Raw genomic sequence first — 22,036 nt, forward strand, 5'->3', positions numbered from 1 at the left:
AGGGGGAGGGGGAGAAGGAGCGGGGTGGGAGGAAGAGAAGGAGGGGGGTGGGAGGAAGAGAAGGAGGGGGGTGGGAGGAAGAGAAGGAGGGGGGTGGGAGGAGGAGAAGGAGGGGGTGGGAGGAGGGGAGGGAGGGGGAGAAGGGAGAGGAGGGAAGGAAGGGAGAGAAGGAGGCTGAACGGCCGGGCCCAAGACTTCGGTCTGGATTTACAGGTAGGTGGCGTCGGGTCTCGGGCGGGGGGGGGGGGGGGGGGCTGGGGGGGTGGGAAGAGAGTCGCGGAGGTTGGGGTGGGAGAGTCGCGGAGGTCAGGTCGGGTTGGGTGGGAGGAGCTTTATACACGCAGCCCCAGTGAGCCCATTCAGCCAGGGCTCGGGGCTGCGTGCTTCGGGCCCCTCCCACAGTTTTGGGCGCCTGGAGCTACTGCACATGTGCGTTCACTGTAGCGCGCATGTGCAGAGGTCCCGGCACTGTTTTCGGCGCAGGAACCTGGCTCCGCCCCCTACAGCTCATGCTGCGCCGCGCCCAGCTCCAGAGGGCCTGCAGGAAGCCGGAGAATAGGTACGGTTTTTTTCGGCGCACTTTGTGGCGCGAAGAACGGGTGTCGAGGTCCGGGCTGCGCCGTTTTAGGCGCGGCCTGAAACTTGGGCCCAAAAAGTTGCTGTCAGACGCTGTGGAGTTGAGTGCAGCTTGCTGGCCGTCAGATCCCAGGGGCGCACTGTGTGCGGAAGCGTACCTGGGATCACATGGGGCGGTGCGCCAATCAAGAAACAGAAGGTTTCTCATTCTCCTCCATTAGATACTGTGGTATTTTCTAGGGAGAATATAGCAGCTAATGTTTATGAAAGTTTTTAATGCATTTTATACCATGAAAGGTCACCTGAAGAAACAGTGAGGGAAGAACGGGAAGTGTGTTTTTAATTTTTTTTTAATTTGCAAAACTGTCAATTCCCTGAACAGTCTCTCACTTGACCCACTCTGGATTTACATTCTTTTTTATATTTAAACAACAAAATATCAGGTGAAGATTTTTTTATTGACGTGTGTCCCCTTACGCTGTTGCGCCTGTTTGCACCAGCAGTAAACTTTTCATACGTAATTGCTGGGCTGTCGGCAATTGCTGCGTCAGCAATGAGGATTTCAATGTCGGAGCGGATGATGTGTCAAGTCGGAACTTGACAGATTGCAAGTTCTGGATTTAATGCATGCGCTCGAACTTGCTGTCCATTTCAAAGACAGCACGCCGTCACACCGACCGCAAATTCTGCCCCATTACCTTTTAGCACGCATGAGGTAATAGCCAGACAATCCTGACCTAATTAAGTTTTGCTGGCGAGCAATAACATACACAGAAACAAACGACTCTGCCTTAAAACTAGCAGTCCTTCTCCAAAAGGGATGTGTGTCAATATAGGCTATCCAAATACAAAAGAAAAGTTCTGTCAAAAATTAAATTACAGTGTTCCATTTTGAAGTCACAGTACAAAGACTGGCTTCAATTTCATGTGAAGATAAAATAAAAAAGAATTATGCCAAGGTGCAGAATTAACTTCTGTATCCATTACATAATGTATTATCATCAAATCATATCAACTCTGTACATCAAAATCATCTAAACTATTTACTAAAAATACCTGGTTGTACTGAATAGTATAGAAGCATTTATCCAGGTAGAGTGACTCAATAAAACTTCAGCCAAAAACATCAAGGGACACCTACTACTGACGAGCACTCAGCAAAATGAATGCAGTTTATTAATTTCACAGAATAAAACAATGGTCTACCACTCAACTATAATGACTCGGACTCATAAAATTACAATAAACCATCCACTGCAATTATCAGGAATTTATCAACTCATTTTCATTTCTCAGAGTAAAAGCTGTTGAAATATATAATCTACCAGAGCAATGTGGTTTCAAACTGGCATGGCACAGACAAAGCTACTTTTATCTATTCTAGCAGACACTAATTAAAATCTATGTGCATGCTGTACTGTCAGCTAATCATATGTGCAGCGACCTTGAGCCAAATTACTTTTTTATGCATCACAAATGACATCGTGTTACTGTGACTGCTGCTCCCTACTTTTCCTCATTATCCTAATCTTCTCATCAGCGCTCCTTCAGTACTGCCCCTCCGACAGTGCAGCGCTCCCTCAGTACTGCCCCTCCCACAGTTCAGCGCTCCCTCAGTACTGCCCCTCCCACAGTGCAGTGCTCCCTCAGTACTGCCCCTCCCACAGTGCAGCGCTCCCTCAGTACTGCCCCTCCCACAGTGCAGTGCTCCCTCAGTACTGCCCCTCCGACAGTGCAGCGCTCCCTCAGTACTGACTCTCCCTCAGTGCAACGCTCCAGCAGTACACGCCGAGAGCATGCGGAGGACAAGTGCAGGCACCGGAAGGAGCGCGCGGCAAACCAGACTCCCTATTCACCCTTTCCTCCAACGACTGTCTGTCCCACCTGTGACAGAGACTGTAATTCCTGTATTGGACTGTTCAGTCACCTGAGAACTTATTTTTGGAGTGGAAGCAAGTCTTCCTTGATTTCGAGGGACTGCCTATAATGATGATGATGATGATGATGATGAATCTTCTCATCTACCTTCGATGCTGTTGATTACACTATCCGCCTCTAATGTCTTTCCCGCTGTAATCCATTTCCATGGCACTGGTCTCTCCTTGATCGGCTCTTAACTGACTCAATACAAGCACTATAGTGTTGCCAATAGCTTCTTCTCCTCTACTGGCATGGCCACCTCCAATGTAGCCCACAGGTTCATCTTTGGTATCCTCCTCTTCATTGTCTACATGCTACCCCGTAGCAGTATTATTTGAAGTATGGAATCCACTTCAATCTGGAGAAATATGAGACAATGCATTTGGGCTAACAAGGCACGGGAATGCACAATAAATGGTAGGATACTGAGAAGTGCAGAGGAGCAGAGGGACCTTGGAGTGCATGTCCACGGATCCCTGAAGGGAGCAGGACAGGTAGAGGTGGTGGTTAAGAAGGCATACAGGATACTTTCCTTTATTACCTGAGGCACAGAATATAAGAGCAGGGAGATTATGTGTGGTGTATGAAATGATACAATGAACTCCGGATTGTGAGCCAGTGACTAGGTGTAACCTGGTCAGTCTTTAATGGCTTCCAGAAGTGAAGATACAAAGGTGAAGTTCAGGTTATATACCAGGCCCAGCACAAGTGTACCTGTGACCCTCGGCCCTCCGACGGTAGTGCCCCCTGTAGGTGGGCACCTTATGTACATACATTACATCATTCCCCCCCCAGTTCTTGGCACAAGTCCATATTACAATTTCAGACGGTCTGGAGCCCTTCGCTCCCTGGTTGACCGTCTCAGTACAATCCCAGTGCTTTCTCTCACGACTTAGGGTTGGACGTTGAGCACAGTTGGTTCTCCTGATGGCTAGATGTGAGTTGGTTGGTCGTCTAAGCTCGCGGTGTCTTCTTCCAACTGTTCTGGTTCGTCAGTGTGTCTAAGCTTGATTTGATCAATGTGATTCCTGCACATCTGCCCATTCTTGAGCTTAACCATATATACCTGGTTACCCTCATCTGTAACATTGCCCGGGAGCCACTTGGGCCCTTGACCATGGTTAAGTACATACACTGGGTCATTTACAGATATGTCGCGTGACACTGCGGCGCGGTCGTGATACCACTGCTGGCGTCGATGTCGGGTTTCGACATGATCGTTAAGGTCAGGATGGATGAGAGAGAGCCTGATTTTGAGGCCTCTCTTCATTAATAGTTCCACAAGCGGGACCCTGGTGAGCGTGTGTGGCCTTGTCCTGTAACTGAGCAGTATGCATGACAGGTGTGTCTGTAAGGAACTGTGAGTTACGCGTTTCAGGCTCTGCTTGATGGTTTGAACTGCCCGCTCCGCTTGACCATTGGACGCGGGTTTGAATGGGGCTGATCTCACGTGTTTTATGCCGTTGCGTTTCATGAACTTCTGAAACTCCAGGCTCGTGAAACACGGTCCGTTGTCACTGACCACGATGTCTGGCAGACCATGTGTGGCAAACATAGCTCTCAGGTTCTCAATGGTGGCAGTGGAAGTGCTGGATGACATGATCACACGTTCTATCCATTTGGAGAAGGCATCCACCAACACAAAAAACATTTTACCGAGGAAGGGGCCCGCAAAGTCAATGTGGATTCTCGACCACGGTTTGGATGGCCATGACCTTTGGGGCATTTCTTAACTGCATGCAAGTACTACACTGATGCACACATGACTAAGTCTGAGTCAATGCCAGGCCACCAAACATGGGACCTAGCAATGGCCGCCTTCATGACAATACGGGATGCATACTATGTAACCCCCGTACAAATCGCGCCCTGCCTTTCTTGGGCATTACAACACGATTACCCCACAGTAAACAGTCGGACTGGATGGAAAGCTCATCTTTGCGATAGCTGTACGGTTTGGTTTCATCACCCATTTCCTTGGGGATGGTCGACCAGTCCCCGTGAAGAACACAACGTTTTACAACCGATAGGGTCGGATCCTGGCCGGTCCAGGTCTTAACTTGTTGAGCAGTGACAGGCGACCCTTCATTCTCAAAGGCATCCATGACCATGAGTAGCTCTGCGGGCATTGGCGTTTCCACCTCCGGTGTGGGCAACGGTAACCGGCTCAATGCATCAGCGCAGTTGTCGGTGCCTGGTCTATGGCGCATGTCATTAGCATAGGCAGGTAATGTCAGTGCCCACCTCTGGATGTGGGACGACGCGTTGGTATTGATACCTTTATGTTCCAAGAACGAGAAAAGCGGCTTGTGATCGGTTTCCAGCTCGAAGTGAAGCCCAAACAGGTACTGCTGCATTTTTTTTTAAACCCCATAAACACGTGCTAAAGCCTCTTTCATTCCAATGCCATAGGCTCTTTCCGCCTTGGACAGGCTTCAAGACGCGTATGCAACTGGTTGTAGTTTGCCTGACTCATTGGCTTGCTGGAGTATGCAGCCGACCCCAGAGGACGACACATCACAGGTCAAAACTAGACGCTTGCATGGGTCATACAGTACCAGTAGCTTGTGGGAACACGAACAGATTTCTAGCCTTCTCAAAGGTTCTGTCTTGAAGTTCACCCCACACCCAGTCGTCTGCTTTCCTGAGCAGCTTGTGCAAAGGCTCAATTTGGGTAAGACGTTACCGAAGTAGTTGAGAAGACCCAGGAACGAATGCAGCTCTGTCACCTTCTGGGGCCTGGGCACATTTTTGATGGCGTCTGTAAGCCTGATTCCGTCTGCAGCAATCTTTCGTCCAAGGAATTCGACCTCTGGTGCCATGAAAACGCACTTCGAACTTTTCAGCCCGAGTCCAACTTTGGTCAGACGACGCAGAACCTCTTCCAGATTGTGCAGGTGCTCGGCAGTGTCACGACCTGTGACTAGGATGTCGTCTTGGAATAGCATGGTCCTGGGGACGGATTTTAATAGGCTCGCCATGTTTCTTTGAAATATGGCTGCAGTCGAACGAGTGCTAAAAGGGCACCTGTTGTAAATAAACAGGCCTTTGTGCGTGTTGATGCACGTAAGTTTCTTTGATGATTCAACCAGTTCCTGTGTCATGTCGGCCGAAGTTAGATCCAATTTGGTGAACAATTTCCCCCCTGCTAGCGTTGCAAACAGGTCATCAGCTTTCGATAGCGGGTACTGATCTTGCTTCGAAACTTGGTTGATAGTGACCTTGTAGTTTCCACAAATCCTGACCGTGCCGTCGCTCGTGATCACCGGAACAATGGGACTGGCCCATTCATTAAATTCAACCGGTGAGATGACCCACTCGCGTTGTAGCCTGTCCAATTCAAGCTCGACCTTTTCTCTCATCATGTGCAGGACCGCCCTGGCTTTGTGATGGATGGGCCTTGCGTCTGGGCCGAGGTAAATCTGCACCTTGGCTCCCTTGAAGCTGCCAATTCCCGGTTCAAACAGTGAGGGAAATTTGCTCAGCACTTGAGCATACAAATCATCATCCACTGATGACAAAGCTTTGATATCGTACCATTTCCATTTTATTTTCTCGAGCCAACTCCTGCCAAATAACGATGGGCCGTTGCCCAGGATAATCCATAACGGTAGATCATGAATCGCTTCTTTGTACGACACTCTTACTGCTGCACTACCGATCACTGGTATGAGCTCTTTGGTGTAGGTACGCAACTTTGCATTTATCGGACTCAGCTTGGGTCTCTCTGCTTTGGTCTCCCACAGCTTTTCGAAAGTCCTCTGGCTCATTATCGATTGACTCGCACCCGTGTCTAATTCCATGGATACTGTCATGCCGTTTAATTTTACCTCCATCATTATCGGTTAGCTGTTTGTTAGGAACGCACGCACGCTATACACTTCCTCCTCGGAGCTCTCAAATGTCTCAGGCTGCATCGCCAGATCCACGCTGAATTTATCATCATCCACGTGGTGTGTCGCAGCTCGCTTGCTCCGCTGCGGACACGTCCGCGGAAGATGCCCCGTCTTCGCACACCCTCTGCATACATACTGCCTGAAGTGGCACTGATGGGGTCGGTGACTGCCCCCGCAACGTCAACACGTTGAGCTCAGATTTGCGCCCGATGGCGGGCTTTGAGCGGCTCCTGTTCTTGCCTATGCGGTCGAGTAGGCCCTCGATGGCGAACTTTGAGCGGCTCCCGGTCTTGCAGATGCAGTCGAGTAGGCCCTGCCATGTGCAGCTCTGCCAGCCGTCGATACAATTTTGTACACAGTACTTGCCGTGGCGTTCCTGTTTTGTCGGCGATAATTGTTTCGTGCTTTTCTGCGTGGACATGCAAGCCTGTGTGATGGTGATGACCTTGCTGAGGTCCGGCGTCTCCACAGCCAGCAGTTTACTTAAGATCGCCTTGTGGTTGACCCCGATCACGAAAGTGTCACGCAGCATGTCTGCCAACGCAGGCCCAAATTTGCAAGGCCCTGTAAGACGTCTCAGGTCGGCAACAAATGCTGCTACGTCCTGGCCTTCTGGACGAACGTACGTATAGAAGCGATATCTGGATATGAGGATTCCTTCCGTGGGTTTAAGGTGTTCCCGAACTAGAGCACACAGTTCTTTGTAATCCTTTTCTGTAGGAACAGTGGGTGAGAGCAGATTCTTGAGTGCATAGATCGTGCGGCCACAGACGGTGGGAAGGATCTGCTCTGCGCTTCTCTGCATCCTTGTCTTTGTTTAGGTCGTTTGCCACGAAATACTGGTCAAGACGATCTGTGAAATCTCCCCAATCCTCTCCCGCATGGAATCTCTCGAATTCCAACAATACTCTATTGTGCTGTGCTCGCCATACTTCTGCGTGGGTTCGTATTTGCCTCGTCGCCAGTTGTGGTGTATGAAATGATAAAATGAACTCCATACGGTGAGCCAGTGACTAGGTGTAACCTGGTCAGTCTTTAATGGCTTCCAGAAATGAAGATACAAAGGTGAAGTTCAGGTTATATACTAGGCCCAGCATGAGTGTACCTGTGACCCTCGGATCTCAGACGGCAGTGCCCCCTGTTGGTGAGCAGACCTTATGTTCATACATTACATTATGCTTGAACTATATAAAACACTAGTTAGTCCACAGTTAGAGTACTGCGTGCAGTTCTGGTCACCAGATTACAGGAAAGATGTGACTGCACTCGAAGGTGCAGAGGAGATTTACGAGAATGTTGCCAGGAGAATTTTAGTTATGAGGAAAGACTGGATATGCTGGGGTTGTTTTCTTTGGAACAGAGGAAGCTGAGGGGAGATTTAATGGAAAGTACAGGCTCAACCTCCCAAATCCGGAGTTCCAAAGGCTGAAATGTTCCAAAATCTGGACATCGCACTGATCCGTGGAGGAGTCATTTGGAATCTGGAAAATGTTCCGAAATCCGGACTTTTAAAAAAAACACGCCGATTGCAGTAGTTTTGCGCCAAAAATACCGCCAATCACTCCCCTGTATTTTTAAAGGCCCAGTGGCAAAATTCAGCGGAAAGTGCAGTCCTCGCCAACTTTAGTCTGAGGTCAATTACCGCTGCAAGTTGGGGAGTGGGGAAAACACAAAAAGAAATTGCAAAAAATTGCATAAAATCATAACATTCACAAGACAGTTAACTGCTGAATCGCTGAAAAAGAATTAAAAAATAAAACCTTTAACTTACCTTTTTTGCAGGTCTTCATACCTACCAATGTTTTTGGGGCTGCAATGCAGGTTTATCTTGGGCGTTTTTTGTCGCCCAGAATACGGGTGTGCCAACAATCAAAATTCGGGATGTCGGAAATGTGCGTGGTGTCCTGGGGCTGGCTGCTCCTCTTCTCCCCGCTGCCTCCGGCGTTCCCTCCTTGGTTGGGTCGGCCGCTGTCGGAAAATACAGGTGCACGAAAGTCGGCCCAAGGGTTTCCGGATTCAGGACTTCGGATTTCTGTTCCAAAATCGGAAATACCCAAAATCCAGAACGGCCTTGGTCCCGAGGTTTCCGGAGTTGGGAGGTTGCACCTGTATATAAAATTATGAGGGTCCTCAATAGAGTGGATAGCAAGGATCTATTTCCCTTAGCAGAGGGGTCAATAACCAGATTACATCAATTTAAAGTCATTGGTAGAAGGATTGGGGCGGAGTTGAGGAGAATATTTTTCACTCAGAGGGTGGTGGGGGTTCGAGAACTCACTGTCTGAAAGGGTGGTAGAGTTAGAAACCCACGTTGCATTTAAAAAGTACTTGGACATGCACTTGAAGTGTCATAACCTACAAGGCTATGGACCAAGAGCTGGAAAGTGGGATTAGGCGGGAAAGCTCTTTTTTTGTCGGCACAGACTCAATGGGGCAAATGGCCCCCTCCTGTGCCGTAAACTTCTATGATTCCAGGTATGCTGACAATATTCAGCTCTTTGGAGCCACCTTCATCGTTCCCACAATCCTAAATTGCCACTCTGATACCAAGACCTGAACGAACCAAAACATCCTTCATCTGAATTGCAAAATTGAGGCCCTCCTCTTCGGTTCTTATTGGCACCTCTGTGTCTCTGGCCTCAATCAACCATGTCAGCTGCTGCTATAAACTGATATGGGAAGTGCGGAACCTTGCCATCCTGCTCGTCCCCGGGTTCAACTTTCTCCCTTACATCTGCTCCTTGACAAAAACCATGGCGTTCCATCTCCGCCACATGGCTTGCCTGTACTCCCATCACTCTCTTTTTGCTGCCACACCATTATCACCTCAAACCTCAACTGCTGGATTTAGTAATGGGAAATGAACCAGAACAGATAAGGGAAGCGTAGGGGAACATCTAGGCAATAGAAATCACCACATAATGAGGTTTAAGATAGATTGAGAACAGCAAAAGTATTAGGTCACCCCCAACCTTCTTTTTTCAAGAGAAAAGAGACCCAGCCTGTTCATCCTTTCCTGATGTGTACACGCTCGCATTTCTGGTACCATCCTTGTAAATCTTCTCTGCACCCTCTCCAGTGCCTCTATATCCTTTTTATAATTATGGCGACCAAAACTGTACACAGTACTCTAAGTGTAGTCTAACCAAGGTTCGATATAGGTTTGGCATAACTTCCCTATTTTTCAATAAACCCTAGTGCTTGGTTTGCTTTATTTACGGCCTTGCTAACCTGTGCCAGAACTTTTACTGATTTGTGTATTTGTACTCAGAGATCCCTTTATTTCTCTACCCGACCAAGACTCTCACCCTCCAAGTAATAAGTGACCTCCCTATTCCTCCTACCAAAATGCAATAACTCACATTTATCTGTGTTGACTTTCATTTGCCAATTATATGCCCATTCTGCAAGTTTATTAATATCCTCCTATAATTTATTGCAGACCTCCTCAGTATTGACTATTGTCCCCAATTTGGCGTTAACTGCAAATTTAGAAATTTTGTTTTTGATTCCAAAGTCTAAATATTGTGAACAACAGTGGTCCCAGCACCAATCCTTGTGGAACATCACTCTGCCACTGTGAATAGCTGCCTTTTACCCCTACACTCTGCTTTCTGTCTTGAAGCCAGCTAGCTATCCTTTATGCTACTTGTACCGACTCCACATTCTCTGACTTTGTTCTTCAGTCTATTAAGGGATAACTTATCGAAGGCCTTTTGAAAATTTTGATAAATGACATCTATTGCATTACACCATTGTTTACTCTCTCGGTTACCTCTTCAAAAAATTCAAGGAGGTTGGTCAAGCAAGACTTTCCCGTTTGAAATCCATGCTGACTATTCATTATTATATATTTGGTTTCTAGATGTTCTATTTTCTCCTTTAATAGGGATTCCATTAATTTTCTACCATCGATGTTAAGCTGATTGGTCTATATTTCCCTGTACATGTTCTATCCCATTCTTAAAAATAGGTATTACGTTAGCAAGCCGCCAGTCCTCTGGCAGTACACCTTTTTCTAATGCATTATTAAATATGTGTAATAGTGCCTCTGCTATTCTTCCCTAGATTATTTATAAATGCATGGATGCAATCCATCCAGACCAGAGGTTTTATCCTCTTCGAATTTTATTTGGTTATTTAATATATCCCCTCTTTTAATTTTAAATGCATTTATCTCATTACTAATCTCATCATCCAATGCCATGTCCACCTATTCTATCTCCCTGGTAAATACTGAAGCAAAATTATTTAATATTTCTGCCATATGGTTATCTTGTCTATCCCTTAATAGCCCTACTCCGATCCCAACCTTCATATTTTTAATTGATGTGCCTGTAAAATATTTTACTATTTTGTTTTATGTTAATTTATAATTGATAATTTATTTTCATAGTTCCTCTTTGCCTTCTTAATTGGCTTCTCTCCTAATCTCATCATATTCTCCTTTATTATGCTGTCTATGTACTTCAGGTATGCCTCTTTCCTTCCCCTCAATTGTTTCCTTACGGCTGTATTAATCCATGGAGTTTCATTAGTGTTTAGTTTGTTCTTTCCTTTTAGTGGAATATATTGTTCCTGCACTCTGTTGAACATCCATTGCTGTTCGACATTTTTGCCCATTTTATTTTCCCACGTATTCGTCTCAGCTCCTCAAAATCAGCTTTTCTCCAATCTATTAACCTGTTTTTTTGTCATATTTATGTCCTTCTCAATTATCATCTTAAAGCGTATTATATTATGGTCACTATTGCCAAGATGTTCCCTTACTTTTACTTCTCTTATCTGCTCTGGTTCATTCCCCATTACTAGATCCAATAACGAATCCTCCCTTGTTGGGCTTTTTACATACTGGGTTAGAAAGGAGTCCTGTGCACATTGTAGGAACTCCATTCCCTTATCCTCTTTAACAACCTCCTCTGTCCAATTAATATCGAGGTAGTTGAAATCCCCCATAATTATTATTCTATGTTTTCTACTCATTTCCCTAATTTGTCTGCATCTTTCTTCCTTCATCTCCCTTCCACTATTAGGTGGTCTGTAGACTATGCCCATTAGTCTGATTGATCCTTTATTATCTTTTATCTCGAGCCATATGGATTCTATTTTTGTCTTACTGATAGCTGCGTCACTTTTTTCTATTGCTATTATGTTATCCCTAATAAGTACAGCTACTCCACTTCCCCTTTTCCCACCTCGATCTTTTTTAAATATGTTACACCCTGCAATGTTTAATTCCCAGTCCTGGTTTTTCTGTAGCCATGTCTCAGTAATCCCTACTATGTCTGCTACTGGTTAAAGGTACTTTGTCTAAATGCACGTAACATTCCTAACAAAATAGATGAGTTGACGGCACAAATAAATACAAATAGGTATGATCTGATAGCCATTACAGAGACGTGGCTGCAAGGTGACCAGGACTGGGAATTAAATATTGTGGGGTATTTGACAATCTGGCAGAACAGACAGAAAGCAAAAATAGGTGGGGTAGTTCTATTGATAAAGGATGAAATCACTGCAATCGTGAGAAACGATATTGGCTCAAATGATCAGGATGTTGAAACAGTTTGGGTGGAGATCAGGAATAATAAGGGGGGAAAAAAATCACTGGTGGGTGTAGTCTATAGACCCCCTAACAGTAGCAACTCTGATGGTTGGAGTCTAAACCAGGAAATTGTGGGGGCTTGTAAAAAGGGAACAGCAATAATCATGGGTGATTTTAACCTCCATACTGATTGGACAAATCAAATTTGTCAGGGTAGCCTTGAGGAAGAGTTCATAGAGTGCATAACGGATGGGTTCCTTGAGCAGTATGCAACGGAACCAACCGGGGGCAAGCTATCTTGGATCTGGTCCTGTGTAATGAGACAGAATTAATAAACAATCTCCCAGTAAAGGATCCCCTTGGAATAAGTGATCATACCATGGTTGAATTTCAAATTCAGATGGAGGGTGAGAAAGTTGGATCTCAAACCAGCGTACTAAGCTTAAATAAAGGAGACTATGAAGGTATGAGAGCAGAGTTGGCTATAGTGGACTGGGAAAATAGATGAAAGTGTAGGACAGTTGATGAACAGTGGCGTATATTTAAGGAGATATTTCACAACTCTCAAGAAAAATATATTCCAGTGAGGAGGAAAGGATGTAAAGGAAAAGATAGCCATCCATGGCTAACTAAAGAAATAAAGGACGGTATCCAATTAAAAACAAGGGCATACAAAGTGACCAAAACTAGTGGGAGGACAGAAGATTGGGAAGTTTATAAAAGCCAGCAAAGAATGACTAGAAAAATGATTAAGCTAAGACCTTGGCCCCAAGTTTCCAGCTGCGCCGAAAATGGCACAGCTCCGAGCTGCATGCCTGTTCTTCACGCCTAAAAGTGCGCATGAAAAAAACTGCCACATTCTCCGGCTCCTCGGAGCTCGATCTGTGTTTGGCACGGCGCGCTCTTCACAGCGGGGGGGCAGAGCCAAACACTTGCGCCGATTCTGTAAGTAGTGGGGGGCGGGTCCAATTTAAATGAGCCAACGTGGTGCCGGCAACTCTGCGCGCACGCGTTGGAGCGTGCGCGCACGCGCAGTGTCAAACAAACATTGGCACGCGGCCATTTTTAAAAGGACTGGAGAAAAAGTGAAGATTTGTCTCTTGGACCCCTGGAAAGGCTTGTAACTTAATTTTTGTGATATTTTTAGGTGTGAGGGAGTGCTTTTAACAGCACTGTTGAATAAATCACCTGCTGAAATCAGTGAGTTCAGCTTTTCACTGCTAAACTTGCAGAACCGGTGCTGCATTGGTTCATGCAAATTAAGGACTGTGTGTTTTGAGAAATAAGAGTGCCAATTCAACTTTGCAATGGATCAACATCCACCAAGAACAAAGAATTTCTTGCATGAGGAAGTAGAGATATTAGTCAATGTAATTGAGCAGAGATGGCAGGAGCTAGATACCAGCAACAGAGGTCGCATAAAAGTGCCACCAAAAGAAATGAAGAAACGCTGGAACCAAGTTGCAGAAGATTACTGCGCCGTGGTGCATACCATGAGATCTGGAAACCAGTGTAAAAAGAAATGGCACGACCTTGGTCAAGTAGTTAGTGTAAGTAATATTTCCCATTTTTAATTTAATCGTAATTGTAACCAGGCTATCTGCATGTCCCACCTTGCAGACTGACACACTCTGTAAAAAGTTAAATTTTACTCTTTGCAGAAGAAATTGGCCCACAACAAAAGGGAGGCAACTCGGACAGGAGGAGGCGTGCCCAATCTGCATCCACTGACACCCTTGGAACAAAGGGTAGCTCCTATGATGAGTCGGACATGGAGTAAAGCAATCGGTACAGCACAAGCTGGGCACGTACGCGAGGAAGTGGGTAAGTCCTGAAAATGCATCGTGGCCCTTTAAATCAACCTGCTGCCTAACCTGCTATGTGTGAGAGTACTCATGCCACCCATCTGGCCCCCTCCCTTGCTGTTAAGCATTTGACTGTTCTGATGTATTTTGCAGAACATGATGCTGCTGATGATGATGATGATGATGACGATGCTGCTGCTGCCAACCCTGAGGATCCTGAGAGTACAGAACAAGAACCAGTACAACCAGCTGCGGACGATCCAGACTGGATGATGGCAGCGATGACTGAAATGTCTGCAGGGGAGAGCTTCCAATTTAATGTTTATGAGCCCCCATCAAGGAGCATCAGAGTTTCAACCCCTAGCATAGGTCTTGGTTCCACCTTCCATGGTTTCGCTTCCGATGTTGCGGGTTCCAGTGGTGCTGCTGGAAAAATGCAGCATTCTACAGACAGTGCACTACCGTCCGAGACTGCGCCTCCCTCTCGCACAGGTTCTGGTTCCATCTACTATGGTTTTGATTCTGACACTTCGGGTCCCAGTGTTGCTGCTGATATCATGGAGCAGTTTACACCCATTCGTCCAACATCCCAACCCATGGCTCGCACGCAAGTGCTGTCGTCTGGAACAACGAGCGCCCCACCATCCCAGCCCAAGCCTCTCTCTCTAGTACTGCCGTCTGCAACACAGAGCATCCCACCATTCCAACCACGAGCCTCTCCCTCCAGTTCAGCCGTCTGGAGCACAGAGCGTCCCACAGTCCCAGCCCGTGCCTCCCTGTGTAGTGGTGACGCTTGCAACACCGATCGTCCCACCGTCCGTGCCCATGCCTCCCAGTGTAGTGGTGCCACGAGGCAGACCCAGGCAGAGGAGAAGGAGATTGGAGACACGCTCTCCTGAGATGCAGCGTGCAACAGATGCGGCTCAGGTTGTGGCATTGGGTATGGAGACCAATGAGCTTACCCGATCACTCATCGGTGGCGTCAGTGCAGTCGGTGAAGAGTTGACGGTCCTGACGGGAGAAATAGCAGTAATGACACGGGAACTTAGGGAGGGAATGTCCGAGGGAGTGCAATCGACGGCACAGGCCGTCAGGGAGGGCATGCAAATGACGGCACAGGCCATCAGGGAGGGCATGCAATTGTCGGCACAGGCCGTCAGGGAGAGCCTGGTTGAGGTAGCTGCTGCAATAAGGGCACACAGCCCAGCCAATCAAATGACACCCCCATGAGGAAGTGAACATTCACTGAGATATGGATGAGACATGGTTGCAGCCTTTCTTTGCTGCTTTTGTTCTTGTTCTTGATGTAGCTGTAGTAGCGTTTTTCAAATTGAAATTGTTTTGTAAGTTTTGTAACTTTACAACTTATAAGGGATCTTATGGTTTTTCAGTGATCTTAGTGTAAATGCTCACACATTTTCGTATCTTATTTAATTTTGAACCGAAAAAGTGATCCTGAAGTTTAAGTGTTCTTCAGAGTGTAAGATTTTTCACAATGAAACTGTTTTGTAAGTTTTGTAACTTTACAACATACAAGTGATCTCAGGGTTTTCAAGTGATCTTATAGTGTAAACGCTCACATTCTGTAAATTATTTAATTTTGCATCTAAAAAGTGATCTTGAAGTGTAAGTGATCTTAGAATGTAAAATTTTTCACATAGAAAGTGTTTTGTAACTTTACAAGTTTATAAGTGATCTTAAAGTTTTTAAATGATCTTCAAGAGTCATATTAAAAAGTATAGTTTGATAAAATATTTGTTGTATTACAGTGACGTTAACTTTTCAATAAAATATTTTTTCATTAAAACTGTTTCATGTTCCATTAACACAACACAACGTAGGAACAACTGCAAAGAATAAACATGTCCATACGCAAAAGTGGTCGCAGAGCCCTCAGGCATCAGTAGTTGAAGCGTTCACGGATGAGCTGCTGGCGCAAGGCTCGAGCAATCGTTAAGGGGGCACGATGGACGGCCCTCCTCCGACCTCGTGCTTCGGCATCAGGCACTTGCATGTTTTCCTGATCGTCGTTATCATCCACATCCTGGTCTTCCGTAATACTATCATCATGCACTGGACCCTCACGTAGGACTTCTGGTTCCACAACCAGCTCCTGCTGCCTCATGATGGCTAAGTTATGAAGCATGCAGCACACAACAGTGAAGTGACCAACAATCTGAGGAGAATATAGCAACTGTCCTCCGGAATGGTCCAGGCATCGGAATCGCTGTTTCAATATGCCAATGGTCCTCTCAATGATGCTGCGCGTCGCAATGTACACCATGTTGTATTGACGGTCAGCTTCTGTCCATGTCACGCGTAGGGGCGTCATGAGCCAGGTGGTCAAGCCGTACCCTTTGTCTCCCAGTAGCCAGCTCTGCCCTTCTGGCTGCTGCTCAAACATGTCAGATAGAACGCTGTCGCGTAGGATGAACGCATCGTGGGTGCTGCCAGGGTATTTCGCATCGACTGATATGATGCGCTGCTTGTCGTCACACATGAGCTGCACACTGATAGAGTGGAAACCTCTCCTATTTCGGTACTGCTCAGAATCCTCCACAGGTTCTCGCAAGGCTATGTGGGTACAATCAATGCAGGCCTGTACCTTTGGGAAGCCAGCAATCCTGAAGAAGCCCACAGCCCTCTCATGGATCGCTTGTGCGGTCATTGGGAAATTGATTAAGTCATTCCTTCGTGCATACAGTGCAGCCGTGACCTGGTAAATGCACGCATGTATTACACGTTGAGAGATGGCACACACATCTCCAGTTGTAGCCTGAAACGATCCCGAGGCATAGAAAGAAAGTGCAGCTGTTACCTTCACTGCAACAGTCAGGGCAGTTGGCATTCTGCTTCTGGGCTGCAAATCTGCTCTCACCATATCACAGATCTCAGTGACAACTTCTCTGCGAAAACGCAGCCTTTTCACACAATCAGCCTCGCTCATGTCCAGGTACGAGCGCCTGGCTCGATATTGTCGACGTGGGTAAGGTCTCCTGCCCATCAACCTATGGGCTACGACGTTCCTGGTGCAGTGAGCTCTAATCAATTCTCTCCTATGCAATGAATTGATGGCGAACCATTGCATAATACGTGGTGTTGACAATGCAGCACCCATTCTGAAAATTTAAGTATAAAACTGTCTGTGGTTGCCTCTCCCTGTCCAAATGGCCTCGGTCCCCCTCACAGCTCGAAAGCTGCTGCTGTATCTTCGGCTGCCGTCGAGCCACTGACGCGGCCCCTAAAGCGTGGCCGAATGGCCTCAAGCACCTTAAAGAGCTGCGTGGGTCTGGTGTTGATTCTTCGCGGCCAGCCACTAAGAGAATGAAGGCCTGCCTGAAGCACCGCAGCTCAGCTCGAAGCCTGCTTGCTGCCGCTGTTGGGGCTGCAGTTTAGACACTGACGCCACACCCCTGCCTGTCTCCAACATGAAAGGCCTGCCTGAAGCACAGCAGCTCGAAGGCTGCCACTGTTTCACACAGGTAGGAACAAGGTTTATTTAATCTTTTCTTTGCTTTTAAATTTTTATTCAGGTTGGATTTATTTGTATAATATTTGTATAAGTATAACTAAGGATTGATTGTAGAATTTAATGACTTTCCTTCCGCCCCCCCCCCCCCCACTCTCTCCCCCACCTCATTCCCTACGCCTAATTTGTAACCTACGCCTGATTTTCTAAAGTGTAGACAAGGTTTTTTCGAGCGTACAAAAATCTTCACTTACTCCATTCTAAGTTAGTTTGGAGTAAGTTTTCACTGCCTAAACTTTGAAAACAGGCGCAAGTGACCGGACACGCCCCCTTTTGAAAAAAAAATTCTGTTCCAAAGTGAAACTGTTCTAACTGACTAGAACTGGAGCAAACTAAATGCCGAGAATTCAAAGTTCTAAGATACTCCATTCTAAACAAGTTGCTCCAAAAAAACAGGAGCAATTCAAGCTGAAACTTGGCCCCCTTGAAAGTAAACTAGCACAAAATATAAAAACAGATAGCAAGAGTTTCTATAGGTATATAAAAAGGAAAAGGGTGACTAAAGTAAATGTTGGTCCCCGAGAGGATGAGACTAGGGAATTAGTAATGGGGAACATGGAGATGGCAGAAACTCTGAACCAATATTTTGTATCCGTCTTTATGATAGAGGACACTAACAATATCCCAATAGTGGATAGTCAAGGGACTATGGGGGCGGGGGGGGAGGAACTTAACATAATCACAATCACTAAGGAGGTGGTACTCAGTAAGATAATGGGACCTGATGGCTTGCATTCTAGGGGGTCTTAAGAGAAGTAGCAGCAGGGATAGTTGATGCATTGGTTGTAATTTACCAAAATTCCCTGGATTCTGGGGAGGTCCCAGCAGATTGGAAAGCTGCAAATGTAACGCCCCTATTTAAAAATGGAGGCAGACAAAAAGCAGGAAACTATAGACCAGTGGTTGGGAAAATGTTGGAGTCCATTATTAAAGAAGCAGTAGCAGGACATTTGGAAAAGCATCAGTCAGGCAAAGTCAGCATGGATTTTGAAGGGGAAGTCATGTTTGAAAAATATGCTGGAATTCTTTGAGGATGTAACAAACAGGGTGGATAAAGGGGAACCAGTGGATGTGGTGTATTTGGACTTCCAGAAGGCATTTGACAAGGTGCCACATAAAAGGTTACTGCACAAGATACAAGTTCACGGGGTTGGGGGTAATAGATTAGCATGGATGGAGGATTGGCTAACGAACAGAAAACAGAGAGTCAGGATAAATGGTTCATTCTCGGATTGGCAATCAGTAACTAGTGGGGTGCCGCAGGGATCAGTGCTGGGACCCCAACTATTTACAATCTATATTAACGACTTGGAAGAAGGGACTGAGTGTAACGTAGCCAAGTTTGCTGATGATATAAAGATGGGAGGAAAAGCAATGTGTGAGAAGGACACAAAAAAATCTGCAAAAGGACATTGACAGGTTAAGTGAGTGGGCAAAAATTTGGCAGATGGAGTATAATGTTGGAAAGTGTTAGGTCATGCACTTTGGCAGAATAAAAATCAAAGAGCAAGTTATTATTTAAATGGAGAAAAGTTGAAAAGTGCTGCAGTACAGTGGGACCTGGGGGTACTTGTGCATGAAACACAAAAGGTTCGTATGCAGGTACAGCAATTGATCAGGAAGGCCAATGGAATCTTGGCCTTTATTGCAAAGGGGATGGAGTATAAAAGCAGGAAGTCTTGCTACTGTTATACGGGGTATTGGTGAGGCCACACTTGGTATACTGCGTGCAGTTTTGGTTTCCATATTTATGAAAGGATATACTTGCTTTGGAGGCAGTTCAAAGGTTCATTAGGTTGATTCTGGAGGTGAGGGGGTTGATTTATGAGGAAAGGTTGAGTAGGTAGGGAAGTAGACCCGAGTCCATGATCAGATCAGCCATGATCTTATTAAATGGTGGAGCAGGCTCGAGACGCCATCTGGCCTACTCCTGCTCCTTTTTCTTATGTTCTTATGTTCCTCACAACACACGATTGCCTCCAGCTCCCCTGTTTTATTACAGATACTGTGCATTGCTGTACAGACTCATTATTAATAGGATTTCCTCTTGCTCTGAATTTAACCATCTTTTTAGACTCCTGTTCTGTAACTCTATCCGCTTACCACCAATGTCCTCTCTTGCTTTATTCTTTCCTATGCCTTCTTTTCCGGTTTTGCTTATATTTAGGCTGGTTACATTTCTTGTAGATCCCTCCCCCCATCTTATTAGTTTAAAGTCTTTGCCACCTCCTTATTTACCCTTTCTGCTTGGACACGGGTCCCATCCCGGTTCAGGTGGAGCCCATCCCATCCCAGCTCCTTCCGAGAACATAAGAACATAAGAAATCGGAGGAGTAGTAGGCCACACGGCCCCTCAAGTCTGCTCCGCCATTTAATACGATCATGGCTGATACGATCATAGACTCAGGTTCACTTCCCCGCCCGCTCCCCATAACCCCTTATTCCCTTATTGTTTAAGAAACACTCCATTTATGTCTTAAGTTTATTCAATGTCCCAGCTTCCATAGCTCTCTGAGGCAGTGAATTCCACAGATCCACAACCCTCAGAAGAAATTTCTCCTCATCTCAGTTTTAAATGGGCGGCCCCTTATTCTAAGATTATGCCCTCTAGATCTAGTCTCCCCTATCAGTGGAAACATCCTCTCTGCATCCACCTTGTCAAGCCCGCTCATAATCATACATTTCAATAAGATCACCTCTCATTGTTCTGAATTCCAATAAGTAAAGGCCTAACCTACTCAACCTTTCCTCATAAGTCAACCCCCTCATCTCCGGAATCAACCGAGTGAACCTTCTCTGAACTGCCTCCAAAGCAAGTATGTCCTTTCGTAAATATGGAAACCAAAACTGCATGCAGTATTCTAGGTGTGGCCTCACCAATACCCTGTATAACTGTAGCATGACTTCCCTGCTTTTATACTCTATCCCCTTTGCTATAAAGGCCAAGATTCCATTGGCCTTCCTGATCACTTGCTGTACCTGCATACTATCCTTTTGTGTTTCATACCCCCAGGTTCCACTGTACTGTGGCACTTTGCAATTTTTCTCCATTTAAATAATAACTTGCTCTTTGATTTTTTTTTTCTGCCAAAGTGCATGACCTCACACTTTCCAACATTATACTCCATCTGCCAAATTCTTGCCCACTTACTTAGCCTGTCTATGTCCTCCTCACACATTACCTTTCTCCCATTTTTGTATTGTCAGCAAACTTGGCTACGTTACACTCAGTCCCCTCTTCCAAGTCGTTAATATAGATTGTAAATAGTTGGAGTCCCAGCACTGATCCCTGCGGTACCCCACTAGTTACTGATTGCCAACCCGAGAATGAACCATTTATCCTAACTCTCTGTTTTCTGTTCGTTAGCCAATTCTCTATCCATTCTAATATATTACCCCAACCCCGTGAACTTTGTCTTGTGCAGTAACCTTTTGTGGCACCTTGTCAAATGCCTTCTGGAAGTCCAAATACACCACATCCACTGGTTCCCCTTTATCCACCCTGTTCGTTACATCCTCAACGAATTCCAGCAAATATGTCAAACATGACTTTCCCTTCATAAATCCATGCCGATTCTGCCTGACCGAATTTTGCTTTTCCAAATGTCATGCGACTGCTTCTTTAATAATGGACTCCAACATTTTCCCAACCACAGATGTTAGGCTAACTGATCTATAGTTCCCTGATTTTTGTCTGCCTTCTTTTTTTAAAAAGGGGCATTACATTTGCAGTTTTCCAATCTGCTGGGACCTCCCCAGAATCTAGGGAATTTTGGTAAATTACAACCAATGCATCTACAATCCCTGCCGCTACTTCTCTTAAGACCCTAGGATGCAGCCATCAGGTCCGGGGGATTTCCTGTCCTAGATCTGGTGCCAGTGTCTCATGAAAGGCAACCCCTTAGCTAAGTTTTAATTCTCCTGATCTGTCTGCTTCTATGCCAATTTGCACGTGGCTCGGGCAAAAATCCAGAAATTATTGCCCTTGAGGTCCTGCTTTTTAAATTTAGAGACTAACACTTGATACTCTTTCTACAGGACCTCCTCCCTGTTCCTATCCAAGTCGTTTGTTCTGACATGGACCACGACAACTGGATTTACCCCCTCCCTTTCCAAGTTCCTCCCCAGCCGCCAGTAGATATCCCTTACCCAGGTACCGGGTAGACAACACACCCTTCGGGATTCTCGTTCTTGGCTGCAGACAACGCTATCTATCCCCCTAATTATAGAGTCCCCCATCACTACCACATTTCTATTCTGCTCTCCTCCCCCCCACCCCCCCTTAGACACCCTTCTGAGCCACGGTGCCTTTGTCTGCTTGGTTAATGAGTAGTGGCCCGGAATTTGCAGTGGCTAACAACAGCAAACTAACAGCAACTTCATCCCAGCCCTGAGATAACAGCAGATTTCAGGGTATCTTGTCGACCGTTACCTGATAAAAAGACACTTCTGTGATTCAAGCCGTGGTAATAGACTTCATTTAGACTGGTGTTGTCACATTCATGCAGTGGATTAATGAGCTGCTGTAACGGTCACAGGATACCTTTCCATTATAAGAGGGCAATTTTTACAATTCCGTTAATCTGGATAGTTTTATGACAGTTTTGCCAGATTATATTTTCATGGTACCTGGCTTACTGGCTGTGATGAACCTGCTTCTGCTCAGTTTCATCATTTTCCCATCAGAATGGTACAAGAGAATTGCATTGTAAAATACATTGCCTACAGATCACTTGTACAGCGGTTGTCACCATGGGCTCAGGTT

General features: G+C 45.9%; 1 protein-coding gene across 3 annotated transcripts in view; it reads right to left on the reverse strand.

Moving 5' to 3' along the window:
* Positions 1-22,036, reverse strand: part of camsap2a (calmodulin regulated spectrin-associated protein family, member 2a) — a 257,613-nt gene that overhangs the window by 160,531 nt on the left and 75,046 nt on the right. The window lies entirely within an intron of this gene.

The sequence above is a fragment of the Pristiophorus japonicus genome, chromosome 8 (assembly GCF_044704955.1).
Source record: "Pristiophorus japonicus isolate sPriJap1 chromosome 8, sPriJap1.hap1, whole genome shotgun sequence".
NCBI classification, from domain to species: domain Eukaryota; kingdom Metazoa; phylum Chordata; class Chondrichthyes; family Pristiophoridae; genus Pristiophorus; species Pristiophorus japonicus.